At 43.4% G+C, this 22,153-nt stretch overlaps 1 protein-coding gene across 26 annotated transcripts in view; it reads left to right on the top strand.

Moving 5' to 3' along the window:
- The window catches only part of NRXN3 (neurexin 3), a 1,197,396-nt gene that overhangs the window by 16,782 nt on the left and 1,158,461 nt on the right, over nt 1–22,153 (top strand). Inside the window, exon 1 of one of the 26 annotated variants that reach the window (XM_083609475.1) lies at nt 4,629–4,647. The exons of the other annotated variants lie outside the window; for them this stretch is intronic. The gene's annotated coding sequence lies outside the window, so the exon portion shown is untranslated. Of the gene's footprint in view, nt 1–4,628; nt 4,648–22,153 lie in introns of those variants that run through there. 26 annotated transcript variants of the gene reach the window in all.

The following is a 22,153-nucleotide window of genomic DNA, read 5'->3' on the forward strand; positions in this document are numbered from 1 at the left end:
GGATTTCTGCATTCGCCGCAGCACTTCTTGCTTATGGGATATTTATGGCTAGGTGACTAAAAGAATGTCTCTAATAGCTATCTAAGGGATCTTATTATTCCCAGAAGGATGGAATGAGTTTTGAATCGCTGTGTTGGATTCCGCAAGTACTTCTGCCTTCCTTGCTAGGCAATGATATACCATAGCGTGCTTTCAATATTAGTGCAATTGATTGGTATTTCACTTCTAATGCTGCCAATAAATTACCTTGTTGGTCTACGATTGTTGGGAAAGGGCTTTTTTAAAAAAAACTTTTTAAAAAAACTGCTTGTGATTCTGCTATTTTTTATGTGGCGAGGTGACTCATCATGGCAGGACAGTGGCTATTAATAATGCTTTACGTTCCAGGTCTGTTGCTCTGTGCCTCTCATGTTCAGGAGAGAAAGAAAGCAGGAAAGGAGCTGCCTTTTTACGGGTTCTGTCTCTGTTGCTTGAAAGAGCAGGAAAAGCCCTGGAGTTTGCCTTCTCCTGTGCCAGGGGAAAAGTACTCAGATAGAAACCATCTATCTGAGGGTATGCGGGGTTTGGGGAAGCACCTAAAAAAAAAAAAAAGGTGGCATGTATGAAGGAAGAAGCAAGCCTGAATATAGTTCTAACAAGTACTAATTTTATATGTGAAGCATGCTCATGTGTTTTGACCGTCGGATGCCAAGGAGATAAAGAACTACACAACTTTTAGGAGACATCTGAAGGCAGCCTTGTATCGGGAAGTTGCTAATGTTAGATGTTTTATTATGTTTTTATATGTGCTGGAAGCCACCCAGAGTGTGTATGGGGGTGGGGGTGGTAATAAAATAAATAAATAAATAAATAAAATATCTGCAGGGACCAAGGGTCTTCATGTGCCTTATTTTGGTACACTGGCTCAAACAAGTCATTCATGGACATGCTGTTGCCTTTCTTATTGGATAACTAGTTTGAGTCCTAAATTGTCAAAAAAGCCAGAAGATTAACTAAGAAGCAAATTTCTACTCCGCACATGAAAGAATTCTCATTTCTAAACGGAGTGACTAGAAAATATGTACTTCTGCATGTGATCTACTCTTTTCTCTAAATCTAAGGAATGGGACAATTTTGAATCTTAACTTGATTAGGACAAAGATGCAGCCAAGGAACTTGGAGAAGATGGTGTGTATGGTTTATCCAGCATGGCAATGAACTATCATGTGTGCCTGTTGCCATTTTTGGTTGATTGTGCCTTTTAATTTATGTGCTACTATTATGTAAGTAATCTTGAGTTAATTTTGTATTTTAAAAAAAGCAACTAGTGAGTTCAGTCAACAACAGCAAAAGTTCCAGGCGTAAGGGGCAGCACAGGGGAATAGGCAGAGTTGTATCGGTGAGTAGGAGATGCTGTGTTTGCATGTGGAATTATCTCCAAATGAAGTAGTTTTGTAGAGATTGATTCTGGGATTTCAGGTATTTCAGGTAAATCCGCTTACCCCCTTTTAGGGGTGTGGTGGCTTTGCGGGATGCCCAGCGCCTCCCTTCCCGCCGACAACGCAGGGCTGGGCGTCAGGGTCTGATCCCTGCTGGAACGCGAGCTTTGGCTTGTGCTCCCGGCTTGAAATCCTGCTCTGCATCAGCCTGCCAAATTGGCCAATGGCAGGCTGGCCCGGAGGGCTGAGCTCTCCAGGGGCAGGCTTAAGGAAGCAATCACGCTTCTCTCAGCAGCGATGGAGCAAGCGGATTGGGCACCTGGGGCGGTGCGCATGCCCGGCACCCAGGAGCGGTGCGAGCTGGGGCAGGATGCTCTGCAGGGCCTCCAAGGAGTCTGTCTGCCTATTCCCACTCAGCTGCCCTACAGCTGAGGGGGTAGTGGTGGTGGCAGGTGGACTGGTAAGGGCAGCGCGGAGCCTGCAGGCACCCAAACCACCGCGTCACTCCCAGGAGAGACACGTGGCTTGAGCACGCTGCAGGCCCTGCTGTGAATGCTGCCTGGCATTTTGTCACTCCCCCTCAGTGGTGATACACAGGGTGGTCCGTCCCCATCGCACTCCTGTCCCTCATGTCTGCTCCCGGGGGATTTAAAACAGCCCATGCCAGCCCCCGACGCCCAGCTCTTATTTGTTGAATCCACCCATCGACTCTGGTAATTTTGCATTTACTCATTGAATTGACCTTGCTATGGCTGCGGTGGTTGCCGTATTAGTGAGGCCAGGTAGGAATTTGCCGACCAAGCGAATTGGCTATGACCTGGAGGTTTTGCCTACCCCATAGCAATCATCACAACTTTGGCGGTTTTGGCATTGGGTGACCTTAGCTTTGGTTGGAAGGGGGGTGTACCCTCGCCTTCCCCTCCAGAAATAGGGTATCTCGTTAAAGGGATCCATGATGGAGTTGCTTCTGTCCATTTGCCCAGACAGGGGGCTTGGGCCTAAGCGCTCCTAGAGGCGGGGATCCCTGCAGGAACCCCCCTATTTGATGCAAGTCATAGGAATCCCCGCTGCCGGGTTGACCCTGATGTCATTTCTGGTAGGCATCCTGGAAATAAATGTTTACCCAATGCCTATGCCAAACCACTTCATCTGTTGCCAATAAAGTTGTGGCCTCATTTGATCCCATTCAGCTGTGTGGTCTCCTTTATTGGTAGCTCACCTGAGCAGGGGTGGGGTGGGGGAATGCGCAGCCTGGTCCTGCAATCTTGTTAAGGAGTGCTCAGTTACTGGTTAACCCCCCCCCAAAAAAAACCCATTGCAAATGTATTTGGTACTTATTGGCGGCAGCAAGAATGTTTATGTTGGCACACTGGGTGTAGCAGTATGGTTAAAAAGGCTTTGGGACCTTGGTATTATCAGGAAAAATACTAATTGTAACAGGTGCAAAACCGCAGACAGCCTCTGGTAGGACCAGTTGTTCCATTTTTATCACTTCCTAGAATGAACACAGTTGCAAATACAGCATAGCTTGAAGTTTAAGTGAGGTTTTAGACTCGTGCAGAAGTTAGCAACATTTTCCTCAATAACAGGAGCTTTCTATAAAGATTTCTGTAACTCTGCTTTGGAAAACTCTGATAAAATGTCAATTATAAATAAGGATAAAATATCTGAGAACACCTGGTGATTTTTTGGGCAGTGGTAGGGTAACAATGCTTTTAAAGCAGCACTCTTAATAATTACAGATCAGGACAGGAGGAATTGCATTAAGTTGCTTATGCAAGTTGCAAGGTATTTTAACAAGGCGTTCTAATAACACCTTTTCAGTCTGAAAAGTGTCACTAGACTGTGTTGTTTATGTTGGATGGTTGAACGTTGACCGCTGTGTTCAGGCTCCACACAGGTGTCAATAACAGCAGATTCTTGGTGGGACTGTGAATACAGGCCTGCAGCAGGGTTTTTACTACTCTGAGTTGTACCTAAGACATTAGTGCACAGTAGCTTACGGTGTGTGGAGACAATGCACAAGCACTTTCCACACATTACTCTGAACAGAAGGGAGTAGCATTTTACCTGCTTGTGGCCTCTGGTCCCATGCTGTGTACAGATTTGGTGGAGGGCTCTTCCTCACCTACTGCTGCACATGAACTAGGCTCGCAACCAGTGATCATAAACAAGTGGAATTCTGCTCCCCCTTGTCTACCAATTCAAATGAACATGTGAAAAGTGCTACAGGGAATGAAGGCAACCATTGAATGTCCCATACCCCAATAGCTGCTACTCCTAAAAGATAATACTAGGTGACCTGATTTCAAAATTAAGGCAGCTTTTATCTATTCATATAACAAAGATGCAGATCAATGCTCTTCATTTATTCTGGAGCGGCTGCTGGTACCCACCCAGACCCTGATTGGGCTTTTGCCCCTTGCTTACGTCTGTGAAACAAGCCCAGAAATTTGCAGTGAATGGCTGATAAGTGATATGTGAAAGTTGTCTTAAACTTCTATTCTCTACCTTGTTCCTCTGAACTCTGCCCACCACTCTGTGAATACTAACACTGGCCTATAAATTATCCAGCAGGGCTCTGGCACTTAAGCGGCTGGTGTTTTCAGTGGCGTGCATGCATAATCGATCCAGGAGCCTGCCTCTGCTTTTAGCAGAGGCATTTGCAGAAACCTTGGGCTTTCAAAGCTTCCAGCCGTAGACTGCCCATATGAGGTCCCCCCCCCTTCATCTTTCCCTGCCATCTCTTTCCGTCCAAACCCTGCATCACACCCACACCTTTTTCAAAGGGCTGACTTATCGCCGCTGCACACAGAGGAGGGAGATTTTCACAAAGGCTGACATGGAGGCAACTGACCAGTCTGCAAAGAGACATCTCCTCGTGTGCTGGATTCTATCCATCTTGTTCCATCACTTTTTGGAATCTGCTTCTTGTGCTTCCCATCAATTTCTCCCTTAACATGTGAAGCATCTTTCTCTGCTATTTTTGGACTTCCTTGGAGAGCTGTCGCTGCCTGCATGAAGCGCCGTGCATCCTCTGGCTTTTATAGGTTGTGGTACAGTGCACAGAGTGGTGGGCTTCTAAGAATGCATCAGGTTTTCCACTTGTTGAGCTGGATTTTGGTACTGCTGAAAGAAAGCCCTTGGGTTGCTGTGGAAAGTTACTGTATTTTCGTTTTGAGGCTTTGGATTAGGATGAGACGATCAGCTGGCTCAAGACTAGGAACCGGTACTGGTATTAAATAAATTGTTCAGACCTTTGTTTAATTCTTTCCTTATAGTTCTCTGTAACTTGACTCATCCCTATGCATGGTAAATGATGGTGATTTTCATGAGGAATATAAACTAAGACCATGCCTGTAGTGGGGTCTTTTTCTTTTGTGGATAAATATAATTCTCAGTACACATTTTGTTAAGGATGCTATTCTGTTTTTTCTAGTCAATCACAAAGATGTAAGTTTCCACCCTTGATTCCTACCTTCCTCGACAGTTTTTCTTTTGCAATTATACTTTCCTAAGTATTAAATATTTCCCTTCTTGCAAATAAAAGGGGGAATCCTGACTGATGTGCTTTACCAAGGAAATTGTGCATCTGGCTGTATACAAAGTGCTGTCAAACATACTGAGTAAACAAACTAAAAGGAAGACAATTTTCCTCTACTTTTTCAATTTTAGTTGTTTTGAGTGTTGTGTGTGAGATAATGTGATAGAAAAACAATGCAGCTGAAATAGAGGTTTGTTGCTGCTTTTGTTGAGCTTTTTATTTTATTTTATTTTTTAACAAAAAACCCACCAAAAATTCAACCTGATCTCCCTTCTTTGAATTCTAGAATAAAATTGTTGGTGGCAAATTGAACTTGATTTAAGGTAAAGGGACCTCTCGCCATTAGGTCCAGTCACGGACAACTCTGGAGTTGCGGTGTTCATCTTGCATTACTGGCCGAGGGAGCTGGCATTTGTCTGCAGACAGCTTCCGGGTCATGTGGCCAGCATGACTAAGCTGCATCTGGCGAACCAGAGCAGCGCATGGAAACGCCATTTACCTTCCCGCCGGAGCGGTACCTATTTATCTGCTTGCACTTTGATGTACTTTTGAACTTCTAGGTTGGCAGGAGCTGAGACAGAGCAATGGGAGCTCACCCTGTCGTGGGGATTTGAACCGCCGACCTTCTGATCGGCAAGCCTTAGGCTCTGTGGTTTAGACCACAGCGCCACCCGCGTCCCTTTTGAACTTGATTAGCTAATGACAATTTGCATTTTGTGCAAGTAGGTTTCCAGTTTTGAGAGCGTGTGTGTTTCTACGTATCTAGGTGATTAAAGATGCATTTATAAAGTGGCTGCAAAGATTAGTCTCGGTGCAGTATTAAGAACATATGTTCATGATCATGTATGGTTCCTGAGTTAGTGTACATAACATTCTGTGAGGCTCATTGAAAGTGACCATAGCCTGATTCAGAAGTAAAAGGGAAATTGTGATTTGTTATGTAAATGAGATGTGCTGAGCTTTGGGTTTGTGCAAATTTCTTCTCCTTATTTTGTGCTCTATGAGGAAGAGACTGAAAGCATCTACTGGTTTTAAATTTACAACAGTTACTTGTGGCAGTGTTAGAAACTTTCTTCTGTGAACCGCCGTGAGACCCCCAGGTATAGGGCAGTATATAAATTAAATAAATAAATAAATAAAAATAAATAAATAGAAACTGATATGTGAAAACTAAGAGCTAAATGGCACCTTAAACTTAGGTTATAGGCACCACAAAGGAATATCTAGGTGTACTTTTTAAATAACAGCAATACAAAGCAATACAAATGAATGAACTGCAGCTAAAATCTTGTTTAAATGGTCCGGTACTCTAGTACTCTGAAGATTGCAAAAAACAAACAGGGCTGTCTTACCCATAGGCACTAGGGGTGCGGGGCACCTGGGTGTCGGGCTCTCAGGGGCGCCAGGCCGAATGTCCAGGGCCCGAGAGATGAATCCGGGGAAGAGCCTGCCTGTCTATCGGAGCGCCGCAGTGGGCTCTTCTGCTATGGGTGGCTCTACACCGCGAGTTTGGGGGCGACTGAGCCAGAAAGACACTGAGGCGGCCGGCTGGCTCCGCCCTCCTGCGCGCCTGGGGCTGGGCAACCTGGGTTTCAGATTTGGGCTTGTTCTTTGCATGCTGTTTTTTTAAAAGAACCCACAGTTCCTTGGATTTGGCTATAGCTTTCCAGTCAATATCCATTTCACATATGTTTATTCATAAATCTGTTCCATCTGGTTTCTGCATTAATCTGCATTTTTAACCCCCCACTTGTTTAAATTAGCATTTTAATCTCAGTGTACACATTTCTAAATATATTTTATCTTAAACACACACACACATTTTGAGCTGAGAGCTGTGCTGCAAAATTTGGAGAGGTGGAATATGAGGAATAATGACATTGCAATCTTTGTATTAATTGAAAGGTGCAAATTTGATTGGTTCACTTAAAGATGCAGACCAAGGGAAATTCTCAACCATCTCTTCCAAGGCTTTGTTCTAGCTTCTCTTGAAACACAGAATTGTGTACTTGTTGTTTCAGAAAACCGCAAATATTCTACCTTTGTTAGGCCAGTAAAATCTCATTTGCCTCCATGATATCTTTCTTCCAGAACAGTTTGACTCAAAGGTCAGGCCCTGAATTAGTGTTTAAACAAAGGCATTAGTCACTTTTACTGATCGTTGAAAGACTAAAGCTAATGCAATTGTATGATTGAATGTGTAGAGCTGGAGATTCCAAATGGAAACACTTGGGATCTGCTGTTTCCTCATTGACTGCACATGCATTTGTTCACTTTGCCTTTCTTTCTCCTCCTGTAAAATAGGTACACTGAAGCAGTAGGCTGAGGGGAAGAATTAATAGCTAAGAATGCTTGAGTGGTGCTTCAGTGACAGTCAAGAGCCAATGACTTTGTCCTCTGTGCTTTGTCTCTTACAAGAAATGGAAGAATATTGCACCGTGGGGAACAAAGGCAGGCACAGAGAACAGGAGCGAAAGTAAGCAGGCTGCATGGTGTGTACTATGTTGCTGCAACATAGAGGCAAAAGCTAAATATGCCCCCCTCCCCACATTAACATTTAAGAGCAACCTCCTTTGCTTGGAATGTGTGGCTGATAAATGCAGAAACAGCATATGTATGTAATGTAAAACAGGTTCAAGCTAACATAGTGCTGTTCATTAATTCCAATGGCTCTATAAGTTTAAAGCAGCCCTGTGTGTTCAGTACTTTGTAATGCTGAAATGTCTTTCATGATGGAACAAACATATATTTAGTGGTGTGTGTGGTTTGCATGCATTCTTAAGGCTGGTTGTGAAATGGGCTTCGGTTGTTGCTGCTGAGAATACTTGGTATTTTGCTTTATTTATTACAAAATATTTGTATACACTACAATTTTATTTTAAAATATCAAAGCAGTTTACAACAATAGTATGGTGGAACCCAAGGTTTTACTTTTTTTAAAAAAATAAAAAAGAAGGTGGTAAAAAAGGTAATCCCAGAAGCCTGAGTTGCCCAGCTTCAACCTCAGCCCTCCAGATGTTTTTGACCTACAACTCCCATGATCCCTAGCTAGCAGGACCAGTGCTCAGGGATGATGGGAATTGTAGTCTCAGAACATCTGGAGGGCCAAGGTTGAGGAAGCCTGTATTAGACTCACCGGGAACATACAACATTTTATAAATGCAAAAGTGTTGTTGCTTTTGATACAGAGAACTATCATGTTTTTTTTGTTTTAAACCAGCTTACCTATTGGGTAGAGGGAGATTTGGACAGGAGAGAGCTTGAAAACAATCCCTGCTCAGTTCTTGGCACCTTTGTTTAACCTAAGGGCAGATGTCATCTCTTCTTCATCAGTTTCCCATCTTTAAAGACTACTTTTTATTATTCCATTGTGCTTTATTTTGCTGCATTACAATCCCGGTTAGTTACTTTGAGCATTGGTGGAATGGTGGGATATTTGTTGTAAGTAAATAAATGAGATATATTTAAAATTTGCAATCCTTTTGTGCTGCTTTTCCAGCTCAGAGCAGTTTGCAACCAAGCAATTAAAAACAATGGTCAGCAAATAAGAATGGGAAAGCATAGCAGCAAAGCAACCCAAAGAGAAGAGAGAAAAAGCACATAAACAGGGATGGGGATCCTGTGCCTGTTCAGATTTTTGTTATACTGCAGCTCCCTGCATCCCTGACCATCAGCTAAGCCAGGTAGGGCTTCTGAGACAACAACCTGTTAGGGGCCAGAGGTTTTCCATCCAACATAGGCCAACTGAAATAAAAAAAAGATGTTCAAGTGGAATTTAAAAGTACCCAGTGCAGGATCGCCCTCGGCAGGGCATTCCATGCTCTCAATGCTGCTGTGAAGACCCCTTCTCACACATTACCACCAGCTTCACCTCTCGTGGTGGTGGAGGAAATAATTTGGGTAACATATAGGAACAGAAGATAAACTAGGCAAAGGATTCTGAAGCATTTTGCTCACAGAAGAATGTCAGTAGGAGTTATTCCTTTTCTAAAAAGTTGGTGTTGGTGGGGAGAGTCTTCTTCAGCTTAAATGGTAAGCAACAACCACACACGAATTAAGTTGCCACACAGGGAACAGAGCTGTTCCGGGGATGAATTTAAAGTGCCTTCTATGTGGTGCTTGTTCTGTGCTTTGGTCCTGGAAAGACTATGTACTGTAGTTTGTAAGATTTAACCCCTTGTTGTGTGCTGTCACACATAAGCAGAGGAGCAGAGTCCTCATTCTACTCATGTATCTCAGTTACTTGTTACTTTTCAGATATATTGGGGGGGGGGTGTATAACTCAGTCAAGTGACATTTTGAGTGGGACCCAACAGTTCAGCTCCAGTCTTCCTTCCTTGTGCTAGTGCCCTCCTTGTTGAGCAACATGTGACGACTGCTGCAGAAATGGGGAAGTTCCCAACTCAAATCTTGCCTTGGACATAAACTCTGAGTGGCCGTTTCGACAAGTTCCCTTTGCTTGGCCCCAGCACCTTATGGAGATAATACACTTCTGCCTTAAACAGCCATTGTAAGGATTACTGCGATAATGTAAAGGAAGTCTTTTGAACACTTTGCTAAGTACTGTTATCTGAATACTTGTCCTTAAAGCAGACAGAGCACTTCTCAAAAAAATAATGATGAAAAAAAATGCTGAGGTCTCTTTCCTCCCTCCTCCCCCCTCCCACTTTCTCCTGCTGTGTTTTGTTTACAGAACTTGTTCCATTATAGCTGTCAAAGTAAATTTCTTTATTCACTCCTTTGGACAAATCTGTTAAAGGCTCATTTGGTTAGTGCATGCTCTTGTCACCTCAGGAGACCCAGGATGAAGTGGATCAGAGGTTCCAAACAAAGTAAGTTTGCTGACCTTAGCTTGTCCCTAGAGAGCCTTTTTGTCCCCATCACAAGGCATTTCACAGTTTGCCTTGAATTGCAATCTCTGCTCAGGGGAGGTGAATGAATTGGAACAGCAGGGGGCTGTTGTGAATTAGGATTGATGTGTATTAGCAGTACTGGGGGAAGGAGCAACCAGGTATTCAACAGAAAGCAGAGGGATTTGCAGTTCAGAGCTGAAGTGCAAGAGTCCTCTTGGCTGCCCTAGATTTCCAACCAACTTGAGAAATCCTTAAAAGAAATAGTGGAGTGAGTGCTCCCCTCAGTTGTGTGCTGTTTTTGACTTGCAGTGGTGCTTGCAGTTGGCAGAGGTGAACTGACTTCAGTTTTGTGTGGTCTGCTTACTTTTACTGGTCTCCGTGTAGACAGACAGTTGTTTAAAATGGCAAAGGGAGAGCTCGTATTTAGGATCCCTTTAACAGTGAAGGCATACACAATTTTCTATTGAGTGTTTCTGAGTATGTACTCTTCCTTAAGAATGTAAGAAGTACCTTATTAATTCTACGTAGTTCAGTCTGTTTTGCCAAAATCCTCAGTGGTGGAGCACATCCTTTGCATGCAAACTGTTTTGGATTCTATTCCTGGAATCTTCAGGTAGGACTGGGAAAGACCATTGGAATGACACTCCAAGTCACGTCAGAGGAGATTGATCTAAATGGACCAGTAGTCTGACTCAGCAGAAGTGAGGAATAATATCCAGTCAGCAAACAGGATCCTGAGTTCCCACACCCCTTGTGGGCTATTTTGACAGCTGGGAAGGGTGGCCCAACTGTCACAGTGACATCAGATGACCCACAGTAACACTTTTCCTTTGTGGGTGTGGCTCAAGTTGCAGATGCAGAACAAAGATCTCTTGCACCACTGGCTTGAATTCAAGCTGATGATTAAAAAGGAAGAATTGGGAGTGTGCTTGAAAGTCCACTCCCAGTTCTTCCTCATTTTAGTGGCTGCTTGAAATTCCAAGTCTGGGTTTTGTTTTCAGTGCCTGGTATCCCACATGTTGCCAAGTGCGGTGAAAGTAGGTGCAATCTGCCCAAAATGGTCTGGTAGGCCATATTGGGCCCACAGATCAGAGGTTCCCCACTTTGGGAGTATAGAGTCACATGTTTTGATTGTAAACACTCAATTGGAAATTGACTAGCAGATCTTGGTCTGCTATCTGCCCACCATTGAGTTATGACAATGCACTGGAACTAGACTTTAGTTAAACACACATTCCACCTCTTCCTTCACTAGATGTTTGGTTGTGCAACAGTTGATTATTTATTTATTTATTTATTTAACTTTGTATTTATTTATTTATTTATTTATTTATTTATTTATTTAACTTTGTAACTCAGAGATGAGGAAGCTCTTGCCTTGAGGGCTGAATGGCAGCTGGGACTCTTCCCAAGTTCTTACTCTTCATCAGCCTTGCTCCATGACATTCTCAAATACATTTGCTTGGCTGGGGTGTGCCCTTGAATGGCAGAAATGCTTCTCACTTGCCAGGATGGAGAGAGATGAGCATAGAAACCTGTTGTTCTTTTTTAAATATGTGGCTGAGACTGTAGCCCACTGCACAGGGTTAAGAGTTGTATCTCTGGCCCCTGGCCACTTGAGTTCAGTCCCACCCATCAATGGCATGTGGCTTCTGGAAGGTTGCCCATGTAAATATATAGCTCTCAGGCTGCTGTAACCTACAAGCAAGTGGGATGATGGCTGGCTGCCCATTACCACCATCTGGAACAAGATGCTTGGAAATCAACAGAGCTTAATTTGGGTCCTGGTTTACTGATGCCTTAGCATCAGTTTTTAATGCTCTCATATATTCCTATTATATGTATTATATGTAAGTGCCTCCTGAGTGTACGCAGAATGCATTTTCTTCATCACTGAGTAATTGCAGAGCACTATCACACAATGGAGATCAGAGGACTTCCAGATGAGAGAGTGGTGCGTCATAATAATAGTTGTGGGGGACAATTTTAATCAGCATGGCAGCATGCAGGAAGGGGAGGAGCAGCCCTTCCCTCTCCAGGATTCAGCCATGACTCTCACAAAAATAGCCCCCTGCACTGCTATTTGCTTGGGGGGGGGGCGGAGAGACTCCCACTGCTGCTTTTCATCAGAATTTTGGCTGGAGAGGCACTCCCTTTCCTCAGTGTGGCAGTCACAATGAAAATTACCTCCATGCCTACTACTAACTCTAAAATCCATGATGTGTTTTTTAGTAATGGATTTAGCACTGCATGTAGTTTAGCCCTATGCCTGGACACTAGGCTACCCAGGACGAATCCTCTGTTAAGCCCTATATCATGCCTGTCCACTTCAGATACTCTCTAGAATTTCCCTCCCCCGGGTATTTTAGACCACTCAAGCTTTCCATGTCCAGCTCCTGTCCTGAAACTTTGCTTTGACCATCTGCTCATTCTAACAGTTTTATTCCTGATGGTTTTCCCTGCTCTTTTGAACCAGGACCTTCAATATATCTACTCCAGGATCAGTTGGCATGCCTCTCAGTAGGGGAACAACAACAGGAGAGAGCCATTGTCCACATGTCCTGCTTATAGCCTTCCCCAAGTCAGTCTTGTTGGAAACAGGATGCTGGGCCAGACGGGCCTTTGGTCTAGATCAGGCATGGTCAAACATGGCCCTCCAGATGTTTTGGGACTACAACTCCCACCATCCCTAGCTAACAGGACCAATGGTCAGGGATGATGGGAATTGTAGTCTGAAAACATCTGTAGGGCCAAGTTTGTTCATGCCTGGTCTAGATGGTATTGCAACACAGTGAAGATAAGGGGGGCTTTAAACCTTTGCTCTCCATCATGTTTCTGATCTGGGTTAGGAGCAAGCTTGGTTTTTCCTGCTCCAGAGGGTAGGACTTGAACCAATGGTTTCAAGTTACAAGAAAGGAGATTCCGACTAAACATCAGGAGAAAAGCTTTCTGACAGTAAGAGCTGTTCAACAGTGGCATGGTCCCTCTCGGGAGGTTGTGGACTCTCCTTCCTTGGAGCTTTTTAAGCAGAGGTTGGATGGCCATCTGTCATAGATCCTTTAGCTGAGATTCCTGCATTCAGGGGGTTGGACTAGATGACCCTTCTAACTCTATGAAGATCAGGCCAATAACTCCATATGCCAAAGAATTCCATCAGTGATGGTCTCTGGTTTGACTCTCTTGGCACCCTATATTAGCGCCCTCGTAATGGTGTTGAAAGATGCACAACTATATTCAGAGTGTTTAGTTTTCCTGGAAGTTCTATTTTTCTTTCTCTCCAGAAATGCCTGCTGTCCTTGCATTGGACATGTCTAGAAGGCCTGCACAATTTGTGACACACCAAGCTGAAGTCCCTGGCAGGCAGGAAAAAACCCCTGGAATTAGGTAGGCCACCATACATGGCTGGTAGGCTGCATTAAGCTGAGTAGGTCACAAAACTGCACAGGCGTGGAGGTAGGTGGGAGTTGTGGAGTGCTTGGCCAATAAGCAGCATGCCCTGGTTTTTAAATGAGAGATGAAGAAGGGGAAAAGGGATAGAATCAAGTGCTTATGGAACGTCTGTGGTGTGACTGTCTTTAATCCTTGCGCTGTAAAGGTTAATGCAAATGTTGAAGATGTATGCAAAAGGAGGGCCTCTGCTACTTCAGGAAAAGACTCTTTAGCAGAAAAGTAATTATTGATCAATGGCTCCCCATCCACTAAAGGTCTCTTATCGACCTATTTCCTATTGCAGTTCAGCTGCTCTGCTTTTAATCAGTTAATTCACAGATAAACTTCTCCATGAAGGGAGTGCGGTTGCCAATTCTTCTCCCTCCTCCCCGCCCCAACTTGTGGACTAAATAACTTGGAAACGTCTTCATGAGAATCTTGCGTAGGGATGTGCCTCTGAATCTAGCCATGATACTGCCAAGAAGAAATTATTTTTCATTAGCCTTGAAGACCTCTTACTTGAAGGGCTGCTATATACTCACGGTTTTTCCACGTGGAAACTGCTTATGTTTAGGAAGAAAAGCAACACCCACATGCAAATTATCATGTGGGCTAATTGCACACATGCATGTGCTTTTCTGTGGACTTTGTTTCTACTAACACTGATTATCTTAGTACTTGTAATGGCAAAATGGAGCAGGGTAGATTTCTGAAATGACTTTAGGAGAACTTTCAGGAATATATCCAGAACCGGGCAATATTGTTACATTATAAGCAACAACCATCTGCCCTGAGATCTGTGGATGAATGGTGGCATACAAATTTAATAAATAATAAAATAATAACTCTTTTAGCCTTAATTTTACATATTTTAGATAGGTTTTTTTTCCAAACAAAAGAGTGGATAACACTTCCCCCCTTCTCTTAAATTTGGCTCAGAATGAATTAAACAACCTGCCTGCCCTCAGATCAGGAGATAGCCATTCTTACTTAGAACTAATACAAGTTAATTTAACCCACTGCAACATGGAAACCCTCCCCCCACCGTGAACCTCCAAACTGTACCTATACACCCATGAGCCTCCAACTTCCCTGAGTTGTAAGTGCAAATTAAAGGCTGCCATATCGCACAAATACAGTGGTACCTCGAGTTACAAATGCCTCAGGTTACAAACGCTTCAGGTTACAAACTCCGCTAACCTGGAAGAGTTACCTCAAGTTGAGAACTTTGCCCCAGTATGAGAACGGAAATCGTGTGCCGGTGGTACAGCGGCAGCAAGAGACCCCATTAGCAAAAGCACGCCTCTAGTTAAGAACAGTTTCAGGTTAAGAACGGACCTCTGGAATGAATTAAGTTTGTAACTAGAGGTACCACTGTATTTGCAATGGGTGACTAGTTCTGCTGTATCCGTGTACTGTTGCATGCTTGTAGGCTCTGTTCAGACCTTCAGATGAACATGTGGTGGTTGGTGGCAGAGATAGTAGAGGTGATCATGATTACCACTCCACTTCGTGCATTCATAGAACGTGTGAAAGGTACATTGTATATATTTTCCTCTAAGTCCCATGATTCATACTATGGAACTGTATTACTAACTTTAGCTGGTCTGTTACAGAGTTAGTGGTTTGTGGATTGACACCTTAATCTGTTATTTGTATGCCTTTTTATGGCAGTATTCAATGGTAAAGAATACCAGCACCTCTCTTTTTGCTGCTTTTGGCAGCCATTTTGTGCTAGCACCTGAGGCACATTTATCAATAAATGAGTATTGGCACCTCATTTTTTTAATTTTATTTTTTACCATATATATCATCTCCTGCTCAGTACAGCCTCTGCTGGAAAGGCGGAGTGAAGGGGGAGCCCATCGTTCCACGTAACTAGTTCCACTGTCAAAGTGCTCTTTTGCAGTTTTTGCAACTGTTTATCCAAAATATACCATTAGATCTAGTCTTGCCCTTTGGCAGAGGACAAGTCTTTGTCCTTGTCTTCAATGTGATAGCTTTTCAAGTGTGCTATTGTGTGCCCTCTTCTCTTCTCCAGGCTAAACATACCCAGTTTCTTCAACCTGTCCTCATAAGACTTGCCTTCTGTCTTAATTGCCCTCTTTTGAACCTGTTCCAATTTGTCTGTTTCCATCTCATCAGTGCAGTGGCCAGAACTGGACACAGTACCCTAGATGAGGTCTTAACTAGTTTTGTACATGTTTTTTAAAATTAAAAATAGCAACAACAAGGCAAAATTACTGAGTGCAAATATTACATCACATATCGTGCTTTGCTGGTTGCAGTGACCATGGGCTTCTGCTGGATTTAATGCAAGAGCCTTTAATTTAATAAATTGCTTTTACTATGAAATATGCTATAGAAAATTAGAAAAAAATTCCATATTCGTTCTCACATTCAGTTGTAAAAAATAAATAAATCACGGTACATATTGCTTAATATTAGGATGGTTTCTTTTTTGCTTCCCCACCCCCATAAAGGACTTCTGTATCAGAGTCTGTGTGCGTCAAGCTACAACTGACCTTTTAAACCAAGCAAGCTTGCATGTTCTCAACATGAAGGGACAGCAGACAAGCTTCTGGCTTGAGGCAGAAGATGCTGAAGAAAGCCACATATAAATATCACTTGCAAGTACATGACTTTGCACTGTGAACGAGGGAGGAAAAACAAACCTTTGCTTGCTTTGTCAATATTCGTGACATGTCAGTGAAAAATCCTTTGTTGCTGCCACTTCTACAGAGAGCGAGGAGGAAATACATCTTAATATTTTAGTTATGGAATATAAATTACTCCAGGCCTATTCCTTTTTCTTAGTAGTTTGCAAAGCGTTTTATGGGCTGTAGTTTTCAAAGAGCGAGCCGGGTTCAAGTTTATATTTTCCTTTAGGAGTTGTAGGAATTAGTTCTCCCCCATCTTCACCCCACCGGACCCCCATCACCTTTTTCAGAAATTCTCCCAGGGAAAGGAAGGGATTGAATATTTCTTGGATTAAACGGTGGATCCGCTACAAGGATCAATAATGGTGTCTTGAATTTGAACTTGGCTCCCAGATTTAGTCTTAGTTTTCACAGCGATATTAAACCTGTGGCTGCATTCAGATGTGGGCATTATTGTGTTCGTTTCCCTGGTATGTGCTAGGCCTTCCGTTTCGGTGTTGTGTTACGGAACTGTAGCTTTTTGATCAATATACTGCCATATTTTGCTAATTTTTTAATGGTGCAAATTTTAAACATGGAAGTTTTTAAACTGTTTTTATCAATTAAGCCTTGATCCAGCCAAAGCTGAGCACTTTTAGATGTTGCTTTGGATGGGAGAAAGCTAAGCACCTGCTTCACAGTCACACACACATATATAGAGATGTATAGCAGTGCTTGATGTGGCTGATCTGTTTACTGAGCAATAATAAGAATACAAACCCTTAGACTAGGTTATGGAAGGGTTTGGATTCAGCCCCTCTGCTCAGCTCTGCCTATTGAGCCTGGCCTCCCGTTACCAGTTGACATAAGTTTCAGTTTGCCACTGCCGACCTCTCTCTCCTGCTTATAGGCCAGCTGACCCCAAAATGGGGAATTCCAGGGGATGAGCTGGCCTGGAATCTGCTGGATCGCAACCTGATCTTGCTGCCACCGGAGGCACTGGACTTGAATCCAGTCTAATTGCTGCACCTGCCTGGAGCTATTGCAGGGATCAGGCAGAATTTTTCTCCACTTCCATCTTAGTCACTGTGTGCAGCTGGATTGTGAATATGGTGGTGTCTCCACCTTGCCAGGAAGTTCTGTGTGGTTTGGAGTTAGGACTGCACCCTAGCCCCAACCCTTTTACATTGCTGTCCAACATGTTTGAGTACAATGGGACTTAAAAAGGTAAAGGGATCCCTGTAAAGGGTAAAGGGTCCAGTTGTGACGGACTATGGGGTTGTGGCGCTTATCTCGCTTTATTGGCATGACTAAGCCGCTTCTGGCGAACCAGAGCAGCACACAGAAACACTGTTTACCTTCCCGCCGGAGTGGTACCTATTTATCTACTTGCACTTTGACGTGCTTTCGAACTGCTAGGTTGGCAGGAGCTGGGACCGAGCGACGGGAGCTCACCCCATTGCGGAGATTCGAACCGCCGACCTTCTGATCGGCAAGTCCTAGGCTCTGTGGTTTAACCCACAGCGCCACCCGCGTCCCATACAATGGGACTTACATCCAGGTAAAAGTATACAGAATGCAGCCTTCTTCAGTGAAGGCCCATTTTAACTGGGGAGGCTAATATTTTTAAAGGGCCACTTTAACTGTGTAGGTTGTTTTGGGTTATGACGTATTAATACAATGGGGAATGAAAAAGAAAGTAAGGGGTTGGGCTAGATGACCCTCAGTGCCCCTTCCAACTCTACATCTCTATCATCCTAAAGCTCTCTCCTAAGTTTACATTGGGAACATTTTTAAAAAGCTATCCCACACTTCTTTCAGCATCTCAAATAGTCATGGATGCTTCCAAGCATTATTTAATATGCTGATAGCCATGTAGCATTGTGGTATTTTAGTGGTATTGTTCCCAGGTAAGTGTACACAAGATTACAGCCCTGGTTTTTCCAGTGACCAGACTTAGTGCTGTAAAGGTACAAGAAAATTAAATTAGAACCACATGCTGGTTATCCATCAGAATACCCAGTACAGTTTTTCCATGTGGTTCAAATGATAAATCTATCATTTATTTCACTGCAGCAGTATGTCAGAGAATTTAAATGCTCCAAAATTCTGGAAATTTAAAATTATTGTTCCCACCATTCCAATAATTCTGTCTCCTCGTAGGTGTTTGCATTCTGTGCTATATAACTTTCATGGCATTCATAGACGAGTTCTGTGTCTTCGCAAGGAAACCGAGTTACGGCTGCAGAGGGAGGGATAGGTATAGCATTCTTTGACTCTTGCACTCTTAAGTGGTCATCATTAACATTGACTCTTCCATTGGGCATACAGGATGAATAATGGAATAGGCTTGTAGGGTGTCCTTATCTTTAAGCTTCGAGAAACAATACATGGGTCTTTCAAACGTGGTTAAAGGAACATAGGAAAATGCTTTATATTTAGTCAGACCATTGGTCCATCTAACTTAGCATTGTCTACTCTGACTGGTAGCAGTTCTACAGGTTTCAGGCAGGGGTCTTTCCCAGCCCCACTTGGAGATGTTGAACCTGTAATCTGGGACCTTCTGTGTGCAAGCAGATGCTCTGCTACTGAGCTATGTCCTTCCCCAACTGTGGGATAAAGTGTATTTTTCATAATGGGTAAAAGGAGATTAAAAGGTGAAGGGCTGGCAGTTCTGCCCGTTTTTCTAACATGGACCCTTTGATCCTTCAGTGTCTTCCTTTTTAAGATTTCCCATGAATATCTTGTTCTGTCATCCCTCTTGCACAGGGATTTGCTCTTCCTAGCCTATGTTTTGGATATCAGGGCTTGACTCTTTCTTTCTTCTTCTGCCTCCTATAACATCCAGCTTTTCAGAAACAATAATTTGATAAGCCCACTCCAGAGCACATTGAATCTACCTATGGCTGTGCTTAATTAAAGCATAGGAACGTAGAGGAGATAACACGTTAGGTCTTCACACAATAAACGAGTTGTGCCATTTCATCATCTGTTTCCTTTAAGATGTTAATTGCTTCCTTGTATTTGTTTTAATTAGGAAGGAATCTTGATTAAAGAGGAATACAGAAGGGAAAAGTAAAGGAGGAATAAAAGGTTGTGAGGAGAGGGAATGTGGGCTATTGAGATGGGCAGGAATAATGTGGACACTGCTCAAGACAGTGATTCCCTCTTTTCAACAAGTGTGTTTTGCTATCTAAGGGTGCGCAAATCTGCCTCTCATTTTGTAGCACTTTTGCATCTTTTTAGCCATAATTCTGTTTTTTTGTACTTAATCTGCAAATTCTAGGGGTTGTGTCAAGGTAGCCAGTCCCCCACCCCCAAATTATTCACTTGAAGATGGGGAATTGGTGGCAGCCTTCATGGTCCCAATTTGAGAGTTCCAATTTGATGCCTGAAATGTTTTGGGAGGGAAGCGGGGGGCAGGGTTGATGCATCTTGTTTTGTTGCTTGAGGCAAAATGAGAAGTGCTACCCTCCAAGTGTCATCCCAGTGCCTCCTCTGCGACACCAGAATCAGCAACAATTTCTGGTGAATTCTCGTGCACTGTGCAAGATATCATGTGATTTCGGTTAGATCACGCTGGAAATCGGTGCCAGTGCAGGTGGTGGGATGCCTGCAGGGGTGCTACCTGAGGCAGCAGTTTCACCCTGCCTAACGGCTAGTCCGGCCCTGAGAAGGGGACATTTGCCTTTGCAGCTGGGAAGATGGAGTTGCAGCCTTACATTTCCTTTTTCGTTCAGTTCTTTTTCTATTTCTTTTAAAACATGTTTTGCCATCAGGTTTAGTGACATGGGCACAGCAGCAGAACTCTGAAGGCTGCCACCATTTCTCCTAAACTGTGTGTTGGTGTCCTTTCAGAGGCACTTTTAAAAGTGTTTTTTTTTAAAATAAGATAAAAGGCAAGAAAGGGGTTTCAGCTTCCCATTGAGAATAAATCCACTGGCAATTCTATTCTTACCTTGGCTGTATTCAGATGCTAGATCTACTGTGATTCAAATAATGCATGCCAGCGCTGTCTCCCAACACCCATGTCCTTGCCTGTTCCACTTCTGATCTCTGCGTTTAGAACACTTTCTGAAACAGGGAACCTTGACTGAGGAGGATTCTAAGCACATTCTCCTGAATCCCTGAGACTTCTGTGCTAAATGCACAAAGGTTAGCAAGGGAGCAGCGGAGATACCACACATTGCCCCCACTCCATGCCTTCTCAAAGTGGGTGGCAACCAGTAGGATGCTTTCAAAGGGAAACTGCAGTGTCTTTGATGCTGTAACTTCCTCCCTGCCAACGCATTGCATTTTCCATGTCTGAATGTAACATGAGCAGTGCAGCTTTATTGTAACAAATCCTTAGCTTCTTTTGTGCCACCCCACCTTCCAGAGCTCTGTCTGGAAGGCTTTCACTTTTTCTGCTGGCATCTCAAGATCAAAGCTTTCTCTGATGACTGATAGCTGGGCTTTTAGGCTAATGTCAGAAATGTTTGGACTAGAGGAGTGATACATTTTTAAAAATTAAACATGCTCTCCGCTATACTCTGTTTCTTGGCGGGGGAAAAAAAAGTTTGGGCAAGGAGCACAGGAACTTTTAATTGGATTTATCCAATTTACCTTTCCTCTCAATTCCCCCCCCTACTCTCTTCTCCCCTCTCCCCCCCCCACTTTCTAAATCCTCCTGAGAATGGTGTCTGATTTCCCAAGCAAGTGTAAAAGTAATTACAGTCAAACATGGCTTTTAGAAAGGGGAAGCAGCTAATTTTCTTTTTCTGGGGTATTGGTATTGTGGTTCTATCTTGATAACCACACATCATGAAGGCAGAAGTGCAAAGTGGGGATATTGAAGTCACACAGGGAAAAAAAAGTCCAAACTCTTAACAGCACAGAGTATCAAAGTGCCTTTTTTCATTTTACAAGAGACTACCGCAAGTCATAAATAACTTGTTAGTAGGATGTCTTTTCTTGGCAATTGGTGGGGTAGGGAACGGGTCATGCGGTCCCATGTTCTAATACCAGTTGGTAGGAATCACTGGCAGTGGATTGCTTCTGCACTCAAGTTCTGCTTCCAGGTTTCCTACAGGCATCTGCTTGGCTACTGCAAAAACTGAGCACTAGACTAGATGAGCTTCTGGATTGATGCAGTAGGGCTCTTCATACATTCAAGTATATTACTTAGCTGACCTCCAGCATAGTTGCCACAAGAGGTAAAAGCAGTGGGATTTTTATGGCTCTTCTGACAGGAGTGGAATAGGCTATTGGCCTGGCTGTGGCACAGAGCAGGGGTAACCAACTCTCACCATTCCTAGCTGTTAGCCATGCCATTGAGGCTGATGGGAATTGCAGTCCAACAACATCAAGAGGATACCACAGAGCTTTCCAAACGTTTCAGGTTGGTGACACACTTTTTTGGACATGCATCATTTCGTGACATGGCAGTTCAGCTTTACTAGCAAACCGGATGTTAAACTAGCCCCTTATAAGAGCTTTCGTGCAACACACATGCATGCTGCAGCTACACACTAATGTGTTGTGACACACAGTTTGGAAACCTCTGGAATACCATGTTGGCTACCTCTGGGGTAGTTTGCACTTCTCCCTTCTTCTCTCATGCTCCAGTGCTGCCTGCCTACCCACACCAAGTTATGCAGGGATTATATACACTAGTGAGCATTTGAGTGGTGCTATCTCTTACTTGACTTGCCACTTCTACAGGCTATGCCTATTGCTATTTGCCTGGGGGGTTTGATCCACATCTCAGTAAGCTGCTAGAATGACTGAAGCACTGCACTGGTTGTATGATGGACATCAGCATTTGAAAGGAATGGGAGGGATGGTGTATACAGTCCCAGCTGTGCAGTCATCTTTAATTTTTGTTTTATAATACTACCTCTGCTTCTGTGCCTTTAATAGTAGAGTTACACGCAGACTCAAGGAGAGAGAGGACACCAGACGAACTTCACCTTCTTAAACTCAATGTGTTGGGCTGTGGTTAAACATTCACAAATAACAATTTATTTATTTAAAGCATTGTTTTTATTTATCCTGTTCTTCAGTGGTGGGGTAGTGGTAAACAGGCCAAGAGACAGGAAAGGTAAAGTTAGGAAACAGCGGGCATGAACAGTGTCAAAAATACATAATGTACAAATGGGGTTTTTTTCATGCAATTGTATTGTATAAAACATGTGAATAAGATAATAGGGTAAAGCTATCGGAATCTTCAAAGATTCTTGAAAGAAAGTCCAAGAACCTGCAAGGTAATTCATTTGGTAGCTAGTCCAT

This window comes from Podarcis filfolensis (genome assembly GCF_964270895.1).
Source record: "Podarcis filfolensis genome assembly, chromosome: 1".
Lineage (NCBI taxonomy): Eukaryota > Metazoa > Chordata > Lepidosauria > Squamata > Lacertidae > Podarcis > Podarcis filfolensis.